Here is a 19330-nt window from a genome sequence, read left to right as displayed (position 1 = left end):
AGCAAGGCTACCTTCTACAACCAATTTCATGCATTGTTCCTGTCACTACGGCAGCGTGGTTCTGGTTCGAGGAACTAGAAAAGTCGCTCAGTAGAGAAACTCCATATGAGGAGGTTATGGACAGAGTTAACGCACTTAAATTGGCTAACTCTTTTATTTTAGATGCCGCTTTGCAATTAGCTAGATTAGCGGCGAAAAATTCAGGGTTTGCTATCGTGGCGCGCAGAGCGCTTTGGCTAAAGTCTTGGTCAGCGGATGTGTCATCCAAGACAAAATTGCTTAACATCCCTTTCAAGGGTAAAACTTTATTTGGACCAGAATTGAAAGAGATTATTTCAGACATCACTGGGGGAAAGGGCCACGCCCTTCCACAGGATAGGTCTTTTAAGGCTAAAAATAAGCCTAATTTTCGTCCTTTTCGCAGAAACGGACCAGCCTCTAATTCTGCATCCTCTAAGCAAGAGGGTAATACCTCACAACCCAAACCAGCCTGGAAACCAATGCAAGGCTGGAACAAGGGTAAGCAGGCCAAGAAGCCTGCCACTGCTAACAAAACAGCATGAAGGAGTAGCCCCCGATCCGGGACCGGATCTAGTGGGGGGCAGACTCTCTCTCTTTGCTCAGGCTTGGGCAAGAGATGTTCAGGATCCTTGGGCGCTAGAAATAGTTTCTCAAGGAATTCTCCTGGAATTCAAGGAACTACCCCCAAGGGGAAGGTTCCACAGGTCTCACTTATCCTCAAACCAAATAAAGAGACAGGCATTCTTACATTGTGTAGAAGACCTGTTAAAAATGGGAGTGATATACCCAGTTCCAATAAAGGAACAAGGAATGGGATTTTATTCCAATCTGTTCGTAGTTCCCAAAAAAGAGGGAACGTTCAGACCAATTTTGGATTTGAAGATCCTAAACAAATTTCTCAGGGTACCATCGTTCAAAATGGAAACTATTCGAACGATTCTACCCACCATCCAGGAAAGTCAATTTATGACTACCGTGGATCTAAAGGATGCGTACCTACATATTCCTATCCACAAGGAACATCATCAGTTCCTAAGGTTCGCTTTTCTGGACAAGCATTACCAGTTTGTGGCCCTCCCATTCGGGTAGGCCACTGCTCCAAGGATTTTCACAAAGGTGCTAGGGTCCCTTCTAGCGGTTCTAAGACCAAGGGGCATTGCAGTAGTACCTTACTTGGACGACATTCTAATACAAGCGTCGTCTCTGTCAAAAGCAAAGGCTCATACGGAGATCGTTCTAGCCTTTCTCAGATCTCACGGATGGAAGGTGAACAAAGAAAAAAGTTCTCTGTCCCCGTCAACAAGAGTTCCCTTCTTGGGAACAATAATAGATTCCTTAGAAATGAGGATTTTTCTGACAGAGGTCAGAAAATCAAAACTTCTAAGCTCTTGTCAAGTGCTTCATTCTGTTCCTCGTCCTTCCATAGCGCAGTGCATGGAAGTAGTAGGATTGATGGTTGCAACAATGGACATAGTTCCTTTTGCACGAATTCATCTAAGACCATTACAACTGTGCATGCTCAAACAGTGGAATGGGGATTATACAGACTTGTCTCCAATGATTCAAGTAGATCAAAAGACCAGAGATTCACTCCGTTGGTGGCTGACCCTGGACCATCTATCCCAGGGAATGAGCTTCCGCAGACCAGAGTGGGTCATTGTCACGACCGACGCCAGTCTGGTGGGCTGGGGCGCGGTCTGGGAATCCCTGAAAGCTCAGGGACTATGGTCTCGGGAAGAGTCTCTTCTCCCGATAAACATTCTGGAACTGAGAGCGATATTCAATGCTCTCAGAGCTTGGCCTCAACTAGCAAAGGCCACATTCATAAGGTTTCAATCAGACAACATGACGACCGTTGCATATATGAATCATCAGGGGGGAACAAAGAGTTCCCTGGCGATGAAAGAAGTGACCAAAATAATTCAATGGGCGGAGGATCACTCCTGCCACTTGTCTGCGATCCACATCCCAGGAGTGGAAAAATGGGAAGCGGATTTTCTGAGTCGTCAGACATTCCATCCGGGGGAGTGGGAACTCCATCCAGAAATCTTTGCCCAAATAACTCAATTATGGGGCATTCCAGACATGGATCTGATGGCGTCTCGTCAGAACTTCAAGGTCCCTTGCTACGGGTCCAGATCCAGGGATCCCAAGGCGACTCTAGTAGATGCACTAGTAGCACCTTGGACCTTCAACCTAGCTTATGTATTCCCACCGTTTCCTCTCATTCCCAGGCTAGTAGCCAGGATCAATCAGGAGAGGGCCTCGGTGATCTTGATAGCTCCTGCGTGGCCACGCAGGACTTGGTATGCAGACCTGGTGAATATGTCATCGGCTCCACCATGGAAGCTACCTTTGAGACAGGACCTTCTTGTTCAGGGTCCATTCAAACATCCAAATCTGGTCTCCCTCCAACTGACGGCTTGGAGATTGAACGCTTGATTCTATCAAAGCGTGGGTTTTCAGATTCTGTTATAGATACTCTGGTTCAGGCCAGAAAACCTGTAACTAGAAAAATTTACCATAAGATATGGAAAAAATATATCTGTTGGTGTGAATCCAAAGGATTTCCATGGAATAAGGTAAAAATTCCTAAGATTCTCTCCTTTCTACAAGAAGGTTTGGAGAAAGGATTATCTGCAAGTTCTCTAAAGGGACAGATCTCTGCTTTATCTGTCTTACTACACAAAAGACTGGCAGCTGTGCCAGATGTTCAAGCATTTGTTCAGGCTTTGGTTCGGATTAAGCCTGTTTACAGACCTTTGACTCCTCCCTGGAGTCTAAATCTAGTTCTTTCAGTTCTTCAAGGGGTTCCGTTTGAACCTTTACATTCCATAGATATTAAGTTACTATCTTGTAAAGTTTTGTTTTTGGTTGCAATTTCTTCTGCTAGAAGAGTTTCAGAGTTATCTGCTCTGCAGTGTTCTCCGCCCTATCTGGTGTTCCATGCAGATAAGGTGGTTTTGCGTACTAAGCCTGGTTTTCTTCCTAAAGTTGTTTCTAACAAAAATATTAACCAGGAGATAGTTGTACCTTCTTTGTGTCCGAATCCAGTTTCAAAGAAGGAACGTTTGTTACACAATTTGGACGTTGTCCGTGCTCTAAAGTTCTATTTAGAGGCTACTAAAGATTTCAGACAAACATCTTCCTTGTTCGTCGTTTATTCTGGTAAAAGGAGAGGTCAAAAAGCGACTTCTACCTCTCTTTCCTTTTGGCTTAAAAGCATTATCCGATTGGCTTACGAGACTGCCGGACGGCAGCCTCCTGAAAGAATCACAGCTCACTCCACTAGGGCTGTGGCTTCCACATGGGCCTTCAAGAACGAGGCTTCTGTTGACCAGATATGTAAGGCAGCGACTTGGTCTTCACTGCACACTTTTGCTAAATTTTACAAATTTGATACTTTTGCTTCTTCGGAGGCTATTTTTGGGAGAAAGGTTTTGCAAGCTGTGGTGCCTTCCGTTTAGGTAACCTGATTTGCTCCCTCCCTTCATCCGTGTCCTAAAGCTTTGGTATTGGTTCCCACAAGTAAGGATGACGCCGTGGACCGGACACACCAATGTTGGAGAAAACAGAATTTATGCTTACCTGATAAATTACTTTCTCCAACGGTGTGTCCGGTCCACGGCCCGCCCTGGTTTTTTTAATCAGGTCTGATGAATTATTTTCTCTAACTACAGTCACCACGGTACCATATGGTTTCTCCTATATATATTTCCTCCTGTCCGTCGGTCGAATGACTGGGGTGGGCGGAGCCTAGGAGGGACTATATGGCCAGCTTTGCTGGGACTCTTTGCCATTTCCTGTTGGGGAAGAGAATATCCCACAAGTAAGGATGACGCCGTGGACCGGACACACCGTTGGAGAAAGTAATTTATCAGGTAAGCATAAATTCTGTTTTTCTTAGAATAACAAGCAAAGAAACACATAGTATAAAAGGAAATACTGCATCTTTTCATAGCACGAACAAAAGTTACTTATCTTTTGGCTTCTGAGCTTCCAGTGTCTGGACTCATTTTCTATCTGTAAAGAAGATTTGACTAGAAGGAAAAAAAAAACTCTACTTTCAGACTAGCAGAGTGGTGCTACAGTGCAGAAGGATTTATAGTTCTTCCCCTTGCTTCTGGAGAATTTCCAGTTCTCAGTTTGGTGGATACGTAAGCAGCCCTCCTTGATATAGCCATTTTTACACAGTCTTAGGTAAACCTTGCATGCATATGCACATAGTGATCTGGGGTAAAGGGTGCCATTCGTAACTCTCTGTCCAAAAAAGTGGTCCACAAAGTAGGCTTGACCTGCCTGGGAGAAAGAAGTATGCCCAGCGGGGACTGACAAGCCTGCTGAAAAGCAGCCTACTGCTGCCTGGATAGCAGGGGATAAGGACTTACTACTGTCTATCCTGTGATGCACACAACTTATAATGATGAAGTTAGCAATCTCCTAAAGGATGGTAGATATTGCGAGTGAGTATTAGCTGGGAGAACCAAGATATATGTAGCCCTATAAATAAATGAATACAGAAATGTAAATAAAAATAAATGTGTAGATTTACAAATCTTTATAGGTAATTATTTTTAACAAAATATATTCCGAAGGCTGCAGTCTAGTTCGTCCCATAGCTTCAAAGAAATGGAGGATCAGGGTCTATTTCTCTAATCTGATCCTGTACACAATTTAAAGGATACACAAAACTATAAAGGCACTAATATGCATTTTAAGTGAACACTGCAGCCCTTAAAAGGGATATGAAACTCAAACTCTTTCTTTTTTTCATGATTTTTTCATGAATTTTTTGCATGCAATGTAGAGCAACTTTCTAATTTACTGCTATTATCAATTATTCTTTGTTCTCTTGGTATCTTTGCATGAAAAGCAGAAATGTAAGCTTAGGAGCCGGCCCATTTGTGGTTCAGCATCTGGGTAGAGCTTGCTGATTTGTGGCTAAATGTAGCTACCAATCAGCAAGCGCTACACAGGTGCTGAACCAAAAATGGGCTGACACCTAAGCTTACATACCTGCTTTTTCGAACAAAGATACAAGGAGAATGAAGAAAAAATGTTAATAAGAGTAAATTAGAAATGTGCTTAAAATCTCATGCTCTATCTAAATCATGAAAGAGAAAAAATTGTGTTTCATATCCCTTTAAGTACAGGACCTTTGCTCCAAACAGTTGCTGAATTAAATTGTGGATTGGAGATGCACCCCCCCCCCTACAATGTAAATCTGATTCTCTTGGTTCCCTTATGCCCAGTTCACTAAAGGCAAAGGGATAGCTTTAATCCATAAAAGACCTTATCTAATGGAGGAGCACAGGGGGAAAAATCCACTTTTCTAAATTAAGAACTCCACATTAGATATTGGTTTCTGCATGCAATACACAGGATCTCACAGTATCACAGTTTACAAATTAGATGTTTGGTGTAAAGGTGCCAGACCAAAGTTAAACAAACTGCAATTGATGCATGTCCCTTAGTAACATTCTACAATGATGACACTCCCATAGGACCCACAGAATAAGTGGGACATATAAAAATACTTTTTAAAAGGAAGGAAAACCTTCAAACAAATAGACAGTGACTGTCCAGATAATTTTCTACAACCTCCCAATAGGGTTTCTTTATGAATTTCTTTTAAAGACTTTAAGAAAAAAAATGTATGATTACCTGATAAATTTCTTTCCAGATATATGGAGAGTCCACAACGTCATTCAATTACTAGTGGGTATCAGTCCTGGCCAATAGGAGGAGGAAAAGAGCACCACAGCAAAGCTGTTAAGTGTCACTCCCCTACCCATAATCCCCAGTCATTCGACCGAAAGGAAATGGAAAAAGAATAAAACAAAGGTGTAGAGGTGCCTGAGATTAAGTAAAAAATAACAATCTTAATAAAGAGTGGGGTCGTGGACTTTCCATATCCGGAAAGAAATTTATCAGGTAAGCATAAATTTTGTTTTCTTTCCTAAGATATGGAGAGTCCACAACGTCATTCAATTACTAGTGGGAACCAATACCCAAATACCCAAACTAGAGGACACAGAATGAACAAGGAGGGAGAACAAGACAGGCAGACCTAAACAGAAGGCACCACCGCTTGAATAACTTTTCTCCCAAGAGGCCTCAGCCAAGGCAAAAGTATAAAAATTTGGAAAAAGTATGCAGAGAGGACCAAGTTGAAGCCTTGCAAAGCTGTTCCACAGAAACTTCATCTTTGAAAGCCTAAGAAGAGGAGACAGCCCTAGTGGATTGAGCTGTAATTCTCTCAGGAGGCTGTTGTCCAGCAGTCTTATAAGCAAAATGAAACATACTTCTCAACCAGAGGGAAAGAGAAGTAGAAGTAGCCTTCTGACCCTTACGCTTTACTGAGAAATAAACAAAAATGACAGAAGACTATCAAAAATCCCCTGTAGGTAGAATTTTAGAGCATGCAGAACATCAAAGTTGTGCAACAGACGTTCTTTATGAGGAGGATTGGGACAGAGAGAAGGAACAACAATTTCCTGATTAATATTTCTATCCGAAACCACTTTAGGAAGAAACCCCAATTTAGTACAAAGAACCGCCTTATCCGTATGAAAGATAAGGTAAGGCGAATCTCACTGCAAAGCCGAGAGTTCCAAAACTTTCCGAGCAGAAGAGATAGCAATAAGAAACAAAACCTTACAAGATAGCAACTTAATATCTACGGAATGCATTGGCTCAAACGGAGCCTGCTGCAAAACTTTAAAAACAAGATTAAGGCTCCAAGGAGGAGCAACAGGTTTAAACACAGGCCTGATTCTGACCAGGGCCCGCCAAATAGATTGAACATCTGGCACATCCGCCAGACACTTCTGTAACAAAATAGATAATGCAGAAATCTGACCTTTCAGATAACTGACTGACAACCCTTTCTCCAGACCTTCCTGAAGAAAAGACAAAATTCTAGGAATCCTGACCCTACTCCAAGAGTAGCCCTTAGATTCAAATCAATAAAAGGTATTTACGCCATACCTTATGGTAAATATTTCGAGTAACAGGCTTGCAAGCCTGGATCATAGGCTCAATGACTGATTCAGAAAATCCACGCTTAGACAGAACTAAGCGTTCAATCTCCAAGCAGTCAGCTTCAGAGAAACAAGATTTGGATGGAGGAATGGACCCTGAATTAAAAAGGTCCTTCCTCAGAGGAAAACTCCATGGTGGCCGAGAAGACATCTTCACTAGGTCTGCATACCGGATCCTGTGAGACCATGCAGGAGCTATTAGAATAACCGATGCTCTCTCTTGTTTGATACGAGCAATAACTCGTTGAAAGAGCGCAAACGGAGAAAACAGGTATGCTAGATCGAAATCCCAAGGAACCGCCAAAGCATCTATCAGAGCGGCCTGAGGATCTCTTGACCTTGAACCGTATCTTGGAAGCTTGGCGTTCAGCCAAGACGCCATCAGATCCAACACCCTATTTGAGGATTAACCTGGAGAAAAGCTCCGGATGGAGAGCCCACTCCCCGGGATGAAATGTCTGTCTGCTCAGGAAATCCACTTCCCAGTTGTCCACTCCAGGAATGGGGATGGCAGACAACAATTTTGAGCTTCCGCACACTTAATAATCTGTGCCACCTCCTTCATGGCTAAGGAACTCAGAGTTCCTCCCTGGTGGTTGATGTAAGCCACCCAGGTGATGTTATCCGACTGAAACTGATAAACCGGGCTTAGGACAATTAAGGCCAAGCCATCAGAGAATTGTAAATCGCTCTCAACTCCAAGATGTTTATGGGGAGAGCAGACTCCTCCCGAGTCCATAGTCCCTGTGCCTTTAACGAGTCACAGACTGCTCCCCGGCATAGCAGGCTGGCGCCCGTGGTCACAATCACCCAGGAAGGTCTCCGGAAGCATGTGACCTGAGGCAGATGGTCCTGAGAAAGCCACCTAAGGAGAGAGAGTCTCTTGTCGACTGGTCTAGATTTTTCCTCTGACACAGATCCGAATAGTCTCCGTTCCATTGTCTGAGCATGCATAATTGCAGAGCTCTCAAATGGAATCGAGCAAAGGGAATGATGTCCAAGGAAGCGACCATCAGACCAATTACCTCCATACATTGAGCTACTGATGGCCCAACAGTAGATTGAAGAAAGAGGCAAAAGGAGAGAACTTTGGATTTTTTGACCTCTGTCAGAAAATGTTTCATATATAGGGAATCTATTATGGTCCCTAAAAAAAAACACCCTTGTAGCTGGAACAAGGGAACTCTTTTCCAGATTCACTTTCCAACCGTGGGAATGTAGAAAAGACAACAAGATCTCTGTATGAGAGTTTGCTTGTTGAAAAGACGGCGTCTGAACCAATATGTCGTCCAGGTATGGCGACATATCAGTGCTGATCAGTGCTAAGAGATCCCCCAGAAACTTTGAGAAAATTCTGGGAGCTGTGGCAAGGCCAAACAGAAGAGCCACAAACTGAAAGTGTTTGTCTAGAAAGGCGAATCTCAGGAATTTGTGATGATCCCTGTGGATGGGAATATAAAGATATGCGTCCTTCAGGTCTATATTCGTCATGAACGGACCCTCTTGGACCAAAGGAAGAATGGAATGAATGATTTCCATTTTGAAGAACGATACCCTGAGAAACATGTAGAGGCACTTTAGGTCTAAAATGGGTTGAAAAGTTCCCTCTTTTTTGGGAACCAAAAACAGATTTAAATAGAATCCTAGTCCCTGTTCCCTTACTGAAACAATCACTCCCAGGGAGCAAAAGTCCTGAACGCAGTTCAAGAATGCCTCTCTTTTTACCTGGTCTGCAGATAATCTTGAGAAATGGAATCTGCCCCAAGGAGGGAAAGTTTTGAATTCTATTTTGTAACCCTAAGATACTATGTCCACAGCCCAAGGATCTGAGACATCTCGTCTCCACGCTTGACAAAACAGGGAAAATCTGCCCTGACCGACCCTTCATGCCTACTTAGACTCAGCTTAGGGTTTCTTTGATTGCTTCCCCTTATTCCAAGACTGATTGGACTGCTTCTGCTTGGAAGAGGGATAGGAAGACTTTTGACCTTTGAAGTTACAAAAGGAACGAAAATTACTTTGACGTCCTTTGAGTCTGTTCTTCTCGTCTTGTGGTAGAAAAGACCCTTTTCCACCCGTAATTTCAGAAATTATTTCTGCCAGACCAGGTCCGAACAAGGTCTTCCTCTTGTAAGGAAGCGCCAGAAGCTTGGACTTAGAGGTAACATCAGCTGACCAAGATTTTAGCCACAATGCCCTGCGGGCAAGGACAGTGAAGCCAGACATCTTGGCTCCCAGTCTAATAACTTGCATGTTAGCATAAGAAATAAAGGACTTGGCTAGTTTGAAAGCCTTAATCCTATCTTGTATCTCCTCCAACGGAGTCTCTACTAAAATTGATTCAGACAAGGGGGGGTAGTTATCAAGCCGTCAACCTCAAATACGCTGCGTATTCCGCAGCGTATTTGTGGTGAGGCTGATACGCCTTAGTTATCAAAGGCTCGAGACCGGCAAAAGTAGAATTTTGTGACGTCAGCTTCGATCCGCCGGACTCAGTCCGACACAGATCGATTCTTACGTCACTCCAGATGTTCCGCACACAAGTGCGGCACATTCTCACTACTTTTGCTAGCTATCAAAAAACTAGCAGGTACGCTCGGCACTTTTACGGCCCAGCGTACCTGGTTTTCAAAGCGCCAGCCTGGAGGCGGCGGATCCCATAGGAATCAATGGGAGTCTGACCATAGCGAAAGTACAAGTTCGCTGCTGACAGACATCCCATTGATTTCTATGGGAGCTGTCTACACCTAACACCCTAACATGTACCCCGAGTCTAAACACCACTAATCTGACCCCCCCTACACCGCCGCAACTAAATAAAGTTATTACCCCCTAAACCGCCGCTCCCGGAGCCCACCGCAAGCTACTCTATACATATTAACCCCTAAACCGCCGCTCCCGGAGCCCACCGCAACTATAATAAACGTATTAACCCCTAACCCGCCGCTCCCTGAACCCGCCGCAACCTATATTAAATGTATTAACCCCTATCCTGCCCCCCCTACACCGTCGCCACCTATAATACATTTATTAACCCCTAATCTGCCCCCCCTACACCGTCGCCACCTATAATAAATTTATTAACCCCTATCCTGCCCCCCACTACGCCGCCGCCACTGTAATAAAATGATTAACCCCTAAACCTAACCCTAACCCTAACGCCCCCTAACTTAAATATTAATTAAATAAATCTAAATAAATTAACTCTTATTAACTAAATGAATCCTATTTAAAACTAAATACTTACCTTTAAAATAAACCCTAATATAGCTACAATATAAATAATAATTATATTCTAGCTATCTTAGGATTTATTTTTATTTTACAGGTACCTTTCAATTTATTTTAACCATGTACAATAGCTATTAAATAGTTATTAACTATTTAATAGCTTACCTAGCTAAAATAAAGAGAAATGTACCTGTGAAATAAATCCTAACCTAAGTTACAATTACACCTAACACTACACTATACTTTAATAAATTATTCCTATTTAAAGCTAAATACCTACCTGTAAAATAAACCCTAAGATAGCTACAATGTAATTAATAATTATATTCTAGCTATCTTAGGATTTATATTTATTTTACAGGTAACTTTGTATTTATTTTAGCTAGTTAGAATAGTTATTAAATAGTTATTAACTATTTAATAACTACCTAGCTAAAAGAAATACAAAATTACCTGTAAAATAAATCCTAACTTAAGTTACAATTAAACCTAATACTACACTATCATTAAATTAACTAAATAAACTACCTACAAAGAACTACAATGAAATACAATTACATAAACTAACTAAAGTACAAAAAATAAAAAAAGCTAAGTTACAAAAAATAAAAAATTAAGTTACAAACATGTTAAAAATATTACAACAATTTTAAGCTACTTACACCTAATCTAAGCCCCCTAATAAAATAACAAACCCCCCCCAAATAAAAAAAATCCCTACCCTATTCTAAATTACATAAATTTCAAAGCTCTTTTACCTTACCAGCCCTTAAAAGGGCCATTTGTGGGGGCATGCCCCAAAAAGTTCAGCTCTTTTGCCTGTAAAATAAAAATACAACCCCCCCCCCAACATTAAAACCCACCACCCACATACCCCTAATCTAACCCAAACCCCCCTTACAAAAACCTAACACTAATCCCCTGAAGATCATCCTACCTTGAGTCGTCTTCACTCAGCCGAGCCACCGATGGAACTGAAGAGGACATCCGGAGCGGAAGAAGTTAATCCTCCAAGCGGCGCTGAAGAAATCTTCCATCCGATGAAGTCATCATCCAGGCGGCGCTGAAGAAGTCTTCAATCCGGCCGATGTCATCTTCAAAGAGGCGCTGAAGAGGTCTTCTATCCGGGCGAAGTCATCTTCCAAGCCGGGTCTTCAATCTTCCTTCCGCCGACGCGGAACCACCTTCTTCACCGATGGACTACGACGAATGACGGCTCCTTTAAGGGACGTCATCCAAGATGGCGTCCCCTCAATTCCGATTGGCTGATAGGATTCTATCAGCCAATCGGAATTAAGGTAGGAAAATCTGATTGGCTGATGGAATCAGCCAATCAGATTCAAGTTCAATCCGATTGGCTGATCCAATCAGCCAATCAGATTGAGCTCGCATTCTATTGGCTGATCGGAACAGCCAATAGAATGCAAGCTCAATCTGATTGGCTGATTCCATCAGCCAATCAGATTTTCCTACCTTAATTCCGATTGGCTGATAGAATCCTATCAGCCAATCGGAATTGAGGGGACGCCATCTTGGATGACGTCCCTTAAAGGAGCCGTCATTCGTCGTAGTCCGTCGGTGAAGAAGGTGGTTCCGCGTCGGCGGAAGGAAGATTGAAGACCCGGCTTGGAAGATGACTTCGCCCGGATAGAAGACCTCTTCAGCGCCTCTTTGAAGATGACATCGGCCGGATCGAAGACTTCTTCAGCGCCGCCTGGATGATGACTTCATCGGATGGAAGATTTCTTCAGCGCCGCTTGGAGGATTAACTTCTTCCGCTCCGGATGTCCTCTTCAGTTCCATCGGTGGCTCGGCTGAGTGAAGACGACTCAAGGTAGGATGATCTTCAGGGGATTAGTGTTAGGTTTTTGTAAGGGGGGTTTGGGTTAGATTAGGGGTATGTGGGTGGTGGGTTTTAATGTTGGGGGGGGGTTGTATTTTTATTTTACAGGCAAAAGAGCTGAACTTTTTGGGGCATGCCCCCACAAATGGCCCTTTTAAGGGCTGGTAAGGTAAAAGAGCTTTGAAATTTATGTAATTTAGAATAGGGTAGGGATTTTTTTTATTTTGGGGGGGTTTGTTATTTTATTAGGGGGCTTAGATTAGGTGTAAGTAGCTTAAAATTGTTGTAATATTTTTAACATGTTTGTAACTTAATTTTTTATTTTTTGTAACTTAGCTTTTTTTATTTTTTGTACTTTAGTTAGTTTATGTAATTGTATTTCATTGTAGTTCTTTGTAGGTAGTTTATTTAGTTAATTTAATGATAGTGTAGTATTAGGTTTAATTGTAACTTAAGTTAGGATTTATTTTACAGGTAATTTTGTATTTCTTTTAGCTAGGTAGTTATTAAATAGTTAATAACTATTTAATAACTATTCTAACTAGCTAAAATAAATACAAAGTTACCTGTAAAATAAATATAAATCCTAAGATAGCTAGAATATAATTATTAATTACATTGTAGCTATCTTAGGGTTTATTTTACAGGTAAGTATTTATTTTTAAATAGGAATAATTTATTAAAGTATAGTGTAGTGTTAGGTGTAATTGTAACTTAGGTTAGGATTTATTTCACAGGTACATTTCTCTTTATTTTAGCTAGGTAAGCTATTAAATAGTTAATAACTATTTAATAGTTATTGTACATGGTTAAAATAAATTGAAAGGTACCTGTAAAATAAAAATAAATCCTAAGATAGCTAGAATATAATTATTATTTATATTGTAGCTATATTAGGGTTTATTTTAAAGGTAAGTATTTAGTTTTAAATAGGATTCATTTAGTTAATAAGAGTTAATTTATTTAGATTTATTTAATTAATATTTAAGTTAGGGGGGCGTTATGGTTAGGGTTAGACTTAGGTTTAGGGGTTAATCATTTTATTACAGTGGCGGCGGCGTAGTGGGGGGCAGGATAGGGGTTAATAAATTTATTATAGGTTGCGGCGGGTTCATGGAGCGGCGGTTTAGGGGTTAAACTATTTATTTAGTTGCGGAGAGGTGCGGGATCAGCAGGATAGGGGTTAATAATTTTATAATAGAGGGCGACGGTATAGGGGGGCAGGATAGGGGTTACTAGGTATAATGTAGGTGGCAGCGGTGTCCGGGAGCGGCGGTTTAGGGGTTAATACATTTATAAGACTTGCGGCGGGGTCTAGGAGCGGCGGTTTAGGGGTTAGTAACTTTATTTAGTTGCGGGGGCCTCCGGGGGCGCCGGTATAGGGGGTAGAACAGTGTAGTTTAGTGTGAGTGCTTAGTGACAGGCTAGCAATAAAGCTGGGAAAAAGCCGAAGGGCAGCGAGATCGGATGAGTGATAACTGTCACAGTCCGCTGCTCATCGCCCCGCGGCTTTTTGACAGCTTTATTTGATAACTTAGGCGAACGTATTCAAGGTCCGCGGCGGCGAAGGTAGGCGAGCTTAGGCGGACGTATTGGGCCGGCGAAGCCAGAAAAGTAGACGGCTTGATAAGTAGCCCCCAAGGAGTCGCACCAATAAGATGCCGCACTTGCTACTGTGGCAAAACAAACTGCAGGTTGCCATTCACAATGAACATACATCTTCTTCAAATAAGCTTCCCGCTCTTTGTCCATGGGATCCTTAAAGGAGCAGCTATCCTCTATAGGGATCGTAGTTCTCTTAGCCAGAGTAGAAATAGCCTCTTCTACTTTAGGCACCATGCGCCAAGAATCTTTAACGGAGTTAGCAACAGGAAACATCTTTTTAAATACAGGAGACAGGGAGAAAGGAATGCCTGGCTTCTCCCATTCCTGTGAAATAATCTCTGTCACACTGTCTGGGACAGGAAAAACAAACAGAGGAAGGATCATCATAGTATTTATTAAGTTTACTAGACTTCTTAGGGTTGACAACCACAGAAGTATCGGAGTCGTCCAAAGTAGCCAATACCTCCTTTAACAGTACATGAAAGTGTTCAAGCTTAAATCTGAAGTTTACTTCTTTAGTATCAGATGAAGGAAGAATACTGTCCGAATCTGAGATTTCACCCTCAGAGGCTACAGGCGTATCCTCATCAGACAGGGAGGGCAACCTGAGTAGCAGTAGGTGGAACAGAAACCTTACTATCTGAATGTCTAATTTTCCTCTTGTGTTTTCCCAGCATAGGAAAAGCAGATAATGCTGCAGATACCGCAAAAGATACCTGTGCAGCAAAATCTGAAGGCAAATAAACTCCTCCAGGAGGCTGAGAGGAACTGCAGGGCACTGTATGTGACGCCATAGAGGGTTGGAACATTTGAGGAGAAAGCTGTGGCATTGCCTGAACAGCATCATCCTGAGAGACATTAAGCTCAGAGGGAAACAATTTATTTTTAAGTTAAAGTCTTTTAGCTAAACATGCAGCACAGAATTGCATAGGCAAAACAATGTGTGCCTCTAGGCATAACAAGCATTTGTCAAAAAACAGTGTCTTGGTCCATGTCCATAATACTAAATAAAAAATTCCCAAATTGTAGAAATTTTTAAATACACTGTCATTTTAAGAATTTTTAATACCACTATTTGGCTGCCAGAAGTCTCTAAAAACGATCGTATAGTAGATCGACACTGAAGAGACTGAAAATCAATTACGCTGCTCCGCTCTGTAAATATTCGACAGCAGAGAGAAGTCACATGACCGGCAGAGAGAGGAAACTACGCAGCAAGTAAAAGGCTGCCTACGTTTCCCTCTGCCTACAACATAAGATGCAAGTAGCTGCAGCTGGTTTCAAACTCAAGCAGTCTGTCAGTTAGCCTGTTCTAGCTAAACAAGCAAAGAAAACCAACTGCCAAATTTTAAGTTTATACATAAATCCCTGTATAAAACATACGCCACACACATACTAATAAAGTATTTCAACAAATTAGCCCAAAGAGGAAAAAAGTCCCAATAAAGGGAAGATTAACCCCTAGTCTCAACATACATTATGTGCCTGCCCACTGCCAAAGAAAATCTGTATAAAGGATTTTAAAAATGTCCCCATTATGTACTGCATATGATATATACTTCTGAAGTGCAAGTCTCCAAGACCTAGAAGAAAAAAAGCACTTACCAGTAGCCTAGCTGTCCACAGGAAGACAGCTCACAAGGCGTGAAAGGACACATACTCCTTACAGAGACCTGTAGAAAAAGAAATAACAGAGTAACCAACTCTGGCTTTCTGTACCATGGGCAGCAATGTCTTAGGAAACAAAGCAAGGACTACCTCACAACTTCCTAACTGCTTAAAAGCCACCACTACTCTACTGAAGAGATGACGTGGACTCCGCTAACCCCAAAATCCTTGCTTGCAGGGAAAAGTACTCGAAAAAGGAATTTGTTTCTTCAGACACCAAACTTCACCTCCTCCATTGACAGAGGCAAAGAGAATGACTAGGGATTATGGATAGGGGAGTGATACTTAACAGCTTTGCTGTGGTGCTCTTTGTCTCCTCCTGCTGGCCAGGAGTGATATTCCCACTAGTAATTGAATGACGTTGTGGACTCTCCATATCTTAGGAAAGAAAAGTACATTTCTGTGCATATCCATCATCTAACATTATGCCACATAATGTATAGTATGAACTATTAAGAGAGGATTAACATTAATTTAAGCTAAAATGCTTTATAAAACATTTTATTCAAAAGCAGATTTCTTTTTATTCTATTAGACGTGCATTGGTAAAAGCAAATTCTATTGGCTGATTGCTTTTAAAATCAGCCAGTAGAAAAGAAAGCAAATGTGTGTGTATGTATGTATGTATGTATGTATGTATGTATGTATGTATGTATGTATGTATGTATGTATGTATGTATGTATGTATGTATTTATATATATATATATATATATATATATATATATATATATATATATATATATATATATATATATATATATATATATATATATATACACAGGGAGTGCCGAATTATTAGGCAAATGAGTATTTTGACCACATCATCCTCTTTATGCATGTTGTCTTACTCCAAGCTGTATAGGCTCTAAAGCCTACTACCAATTAAGCATATTAGGTGATGTGCATCTCTGTAATGAGAAGGGGTGTGGTCTAATGACATCAACACCCTATATCAGGCAACTTCCTTTCCTTTGGCAAAATGGGTCAAAAGAAGGACTTGACAGGCTCAAAAAAGTCAAAAATAGTGAGATATCGTGCAGAGGGATGCAGCACTCTTAAAATTGCAAAGCTTCTGAAGCGTGATCATCGAACAATCAAGCGTTTCATTCAAAATAGTCAACAGGGTTGCAAGAAGCGTGTGGAAAAACCAAGGAGCAAAATAACTGCCCATGAACTGAGAAAAGTCAAGCGTGCAGCTGCCAAGATGCCACTTGCCACCAGTTTGGCCATATTTCAGAGCTGCAACATCACTGGAGTGCCCAAAAGCACAAGGTGTGCAATACTCAGAGACATGGCCAAGGTAGGAAAGGCTGAAAGACGACCACCACTGAACAAGACACACAAGCTGAAACGTCAAGACTGGGCCAAGAAATATCTCAAGACTGATTTTTCTAAGGTTTTATCGACTGATGAAATGAGAGCGAGTCTTGATGGGCCAGATGGATGGGCCCGTGGCTGGATTGGTAAAGGGCAGAGAGCTCCAGTCCGACTCAGACGCCAGCAAGGTGGAGGTGGAGTACTGGTTTGGGCTGGTATCATCAAAGATGAGCTTGTGGGGCCTTTTCGGGTTGAGGATGGAGTCAAGCTCAACTCCCAGTCCTACTGCCAGTTTCTGGAAGACACCTTCTTCAAGCAGTGGTACAGGAAGAAGTCTGCATCCTTCAAGAAAAACATGATTTTCATGCAGGATAATGCTCCATCACACGCGTCCAAGTACTCCACAGCGTGGCTGGCAAGAAAGGGTATAAAAGAAGAAAATCTAATGACATGGCCTCCTTGTTCACCTGATCTGAACCCCATTGAGAACCTGTGGTCCATCATCAAATGTGAGATTTACAGGGAGGGAAAACAGTACACCTCTCTGAACAGTGTCTGGGAGGCTGTGGTTGCTGCTGCACGCAATGTTGATGGTGAACAGATCAAAACACTGACAGAATCCATGGATGGCAGGCTTTTGAGTGTCCTTGCAAAGAAAGGTGGCTATATTGGTCACTGATTTGTTTTTGTTTTGTTTTTGAATGTCAGAAATGTATATTTGTGAATGTTGAGATGTTATATTGGTTTCACTGGTAAAAATAAATAATTGAAATGGGTATATATTTGTTTTTTGTTAAGTTGCCTAATAATTATGCACAGTAATAGTCACCTGCACACACAGATATCCCCCTAAAATAGCTATAACTAAAAACAAACTAAAAACGACTTCCAAAACTATTCAGCTTTGATATTAATGAGTTTTTTTGGGTTCATTGAGAACATGGTTGTTGTTCAATAATAAAATTAATCCTCAAAAATACAACTTGCCTAATAATTCTGCACTCCCTGTGTGTGTATATATATATATATATATATATATATATATATATATATATATATATATATATATATATATATATATATATATATATATATATATATACACACACACACTGTTCCAAATTATTATGCAAATTCTATTTCAGTGTCACAAAGATTAAAATAAAAAAAATATTTAGTTTAACTCATGGATGGCATTGTGTCTCAGGGCTCTTTTGATCACTGAAAACAATCTCGGACACCTGTGATAGATTGTCAGGTGAGCCCAATTAAAGAAAAAACTACTAAAGGAAGGTGTTCCACATTATTAAGCAGAGAACCATTTTCAAGCAATATGGGGTTAGAAAAAGGATCTCTCTGCTGCCGAAAAGAGTGAAATAGTTCAATGCCTTGGACGAGGTATGAAAACATTAGATATTCCACAAAAACTTAGTGCGTGATCATCACACTATTAAGAGATTTGTGGCTGATTCAGACGGGTTCGTGCAGATAAAGGCACATTGAGGAAGATTTCTGCCAGATCCATGCATCGAATCAAGAGAGCAGCTGCTAAAATACCATTACATAGCAGCAAACAGATATTTGAAGCTTAAGTAAAAAGAGAGAAGCGCTCAACCTGGGAACGAACAATAGCATAATAGCTTGTTCTATGGCTAGTTACCACCCTAGAAGCAGCCTCGTTTTGCTCAATATGTGCCTTTCACAGGGAAGAACTTTCCTGTAGCATATCAGTCTGATCCTGACTTAACAGTGCAGTCCAGCCCCAAAATACCAGGCAATCCCGCTCTGAACAAGAGAAACGGCAAAACCCCAGACGTATGTATCGGCCTATGGTGGGCCTCGTCAGTGAGGTGCAGCCATATCCCTCTAGGCACACTGAGCAATGGGTCCACGTCTGGATTCCCGCATCACACTTAGGGAGACTTCCCCAAGTGTCATAATTTGCATAAATAAAAAGAGAGAAGCGCTCAACCTGGGAATGAACAATAGCATAATAGCTTGTTCTATGGCTAGTTACCACCCTAGAAGCAGCCTCTTTTTGCTCAATATGTGCCTTTCACAGAGAAGAACTTTCCTGTAGCATATCAGTCTGATCACTGACAAGGCCCACAATAGGCCGAAACGTACGTCTGGGGTTTTGCTGTTTCTCTCGTTCAGAGAGGGATTGCCTAGTATTTCGGGGGTGGACTGTACTGTGAAGTCAGGATCAGACTGATATGCTTCAGGAAAGTTCTTCTCTGTGAAAGGCACATGTTGAGCAAAAAGAGGCTGCTTCTTGGGTGGTTACTAGCCATAGAACAAGCTATTATGCTATTGTTCGTTCCCAGGTTGAGCGCTTCTCTTTTTATTTATGCAGCTATTTGAAGCTGCTGGTGCCTTTGGAGTCCCACGGACATCAAGGTGTAGAGTCCTCCAGAGTCTTACAACTGTGCATAAACCTTCTATTCGGCCACCACTAACCAATGCTCACAAGCAGAAACGGCTGCATTGGGCAGAAAAATACATGAAGACTAATTTTCAAACAGTCCTGTTCACTAATGAGTGCCGTGCAACCCTGGATGGTCCAGATGGATGGAGTAGTGGATGGTTGGTGGACGGCCA

At 41.6% G+C, this 19330-nt stretch overlaps 1 protein-coding gene across 1 annotated transcript in view; it reads right to left on the bottom strand.

Annotated features, from left to right (window-relative positions):
• NCKAP1 (NCK associated protein 1) overlaps window positions 1–19330 on the bottom strand; it is a 472154-nt gene that overhangs the window by 354999 nt on the left and 97825 nt on the right. The gene's annotated exons all lie outside the window — the stretch shown is intronic.

The sequence above is a fragment of the Bombina bombina genome, chromosome 1, assembly GCF_027579735.1.
Source record: "Bombina bombina isolate aBomBom1 chromosome 1, aBomBom1.pri, whole genome shotgun sequence".
Taxonomy (NCBI): domain Eukaryota; kingdom Metazoa; phylum Chordata; class Amphibia; order Anura; family Bombinatoridae; genus Bombina; species Bombina bombina.
This window is presented reverse-complemented; position numbering and strand designations above follow the sequence as displayed.